Here is a 2,980-nt window from a genome sequence, read left to right on the forward strand (position 1 = left end):
TAATAATAATAATAATAATAATAATAAATAATAATAATAATAATAATAATAATAATAATAATAATAATAATAATAATAATAATAATAATAATAATAATAATAATAATAATAATAATAATAATAATAATAATAATAATAATAATAATAATAATAATAATAATAATAATAATAATAATAATAATAATAATAATAATAATAATAATAATAATAACAATAATAATAATAATAATAAATGTTTGTGGATTATAATACCGTAGATGTTATTGGAAACAAATTATGAATTTGAAAATTTGAACTTGAATGTACCGTAAGATGATGTAATAAAATGGAGCGTGAAAAGGAAGTACTATCATTTGAATTTTTTAATTTTGTCGCGTAACGAAAGGCGGAAATATCAATCTCCTCACCTTTTTTCTCATTCAAAATTTAATTGCATTTGTGAAGATTGGAACGTGAGAAGGAAGTACTATCATATATATCTATAACATATATTTTAAGTGATTTAACTTTGTCCTTCTTATTATTGTAGCATATAGGTGTCATTTGTCAGTTAGTTGTGGTAAATAGTACACATACTGTGACAATATAACGCTATCATTTTTTTTTGTATAAAAAATTTTTTTGACTTTAAAAAAAGCAAAAATGAATTCAAAATGTTCGTTCAGAAAACATGAAGCAGAAGTTTTGGTTGGCACATTTATTTAAAGATTACATTAAATCTCACGAATTAAATGCCTCAATTAAATATGTAAAAACTATTTAAACTTCATGAAGAAGAAACTTTTGCAAATATTTTTAATATAATTATTAAAGAAAGAAAATTCTAATACAGTATAATGTATGAATTGTAAAAAAAAAAGTGATCTTAGATATTGTGGTTAAACTTTTTGAATATTTTCTTTTCTGGATAGGTTTCTGGAAAGACAAAGCAAGATAAGTCTAAAACATATAATGTTTATATGAATGAAAAATTCCAGTAGTAGAAGAAAAATATCGAAATTCAAAGCGATACCTATATGAAGAAAAATGAAAGGGATGATGGATATGAGCTGTCATTGTTATTCTTTGAGTAATTAATTAATCAGTTAATTTGGGGGGCATTTCAATCCATGCAAAACAATAGGAGAATTGGAAAAGTTGGAGGTATGTAACTATAAAAGCTATTAAATAATTTTAATATTCATTAAAAACTATTGTAGAAAATCTTTTATTAAAACTTATTTAATTCATCCATTGACTATTTTGGCTACTAATAATTAAGCCTGAATATAATTTAAATGTTGTATTATCATCTTTTTTTATCATCTTATCATTAGAAATCTTTTTTTTCTTTCATTTCCTACAATGAATGATATTTATCATACATTGCTGTGACAAACTGAAAGTTTATGAAATGGAAAGTTTGTTTTGGCGACAATGCAAAGGGATGGAAAGGAAAAGGGGCGGAATGAGAGAGCTATCAATGATACATACCCTCCGCCGATAATGGTATAATTTACAACATATCATCATCAGTATATGCATATTGTCCACATAGCTATCCTTTGGTCACACCATTCATCCATCTCATCCAGCCGTCCATCCTCTTCCGCATCATTACACGCCGCTCACTCTTCGTTTTATTTTCCATTATCTTTATTATTTTATACTATTTTATAATAAAATGATTCTATTCCATTTTATTCGATTCTCCTCTCTTCCATTCTGTTTTATTTTACTCCCACTCTATTCTATTTTATTCTATTCTGTTCTGTTTCGAATTATTCTGCTGCTACTATTACTAGTAACATGTGTGTGTCTGTTTGTTTGTTTGTTTTTGTGTGTTTATAAGGATAAAGAGAATAAATGATGTACATAGGTAGGTACACATCATTAGAAGTGGTCAGTGAAGCGAGAATGCCTAAAAAGATTGCCATCATTTGTCGATACTCTTTTCGACATCAATAAGTTTACAGCGAAAGGATATTTGCGCCATTTATATTACTGAAAGAAGAAAAAATGAAATCATTTTCTTTGAATTTTTCATCACTTTCATTATCAAATGTTCGTCTTTTTAGAAATTTATAAAAAAGAAAAAAGAACAAAAAAACTATATTGTACATTTGGATTTTTTAAGGTTATATTCAGTGCTGATATGAAACATTGATTAGATTATCTTGAATAATGATAAATGATAAGCATCATCGTGATATACATCTACACATGTTTTACTTCGAAAACTTGTCCTGATTAGGTTTTTTTTTGGGACTTCATGACTGATTACTATTGAATAGTTTTGATAATAAATGAAAGAAAAGGTGCCAACTACGATGTTAATTAATATAAACGTAAGAGAGAGAAAAAGAGAAAAGAGAGAGAGAGAGATAGCATTGTATTTTCCGTTCCTGCTATCATTGTCATTAGAAATAAGCGGACTGTCATCTTTTGTGGTGTAACAAATTGCTATATTTTGACATCATTTCATTTGCAGCCGAAGGAAACATTTTAAATGGTCAAATTTTGAGAAATTAATTAGCAAATTTGATCATTTAAGGAGGTAAGTTACCGTTTCGAAATGAATTTGATTTTAGGAAAAATGGATATCTTCCATTTACCTTTGCGCCTTTCAAATGTTTTTCTTCACTTATTATCATCTATTTCTTGATTGTATTGATGTGAAAGAGTACTATCATCGCTTACCATTGAATTTCCGCGGATTTTACGTTTTTGCGTGTAACTGAATATATTATAATAATATAACAGAACTATGGATAGTATACGTGTCCCTTATAACAGAACTATGGATAGTATACGTGTCCCTTATAACAGAACTATGGATAGTATACGTGTCCATTATAACAGAACTATGGATAGTATACGTGTCCATTATAACAGAACTATGGATAGTATACGTGTCCATTATAACAGAACTATGGATAGTATACGTGTCCATTATAACAGAACTATGGATAGTATACGTGTCCATTATAACAGAACTATG

Source organism: Loa loa, assembly GCF_000183805.2.
Source record: "Loa loa unplaced genomic scaffold supercont3.141, whole genome shotgun sequence".
Classification (NCBI taxonomy): domain Eukaryota; kingdom Metazoa; phylum Nematoda; class Chromadorea; order Rhabditida; family Onchocercidae; genus Loa; species Loa loa.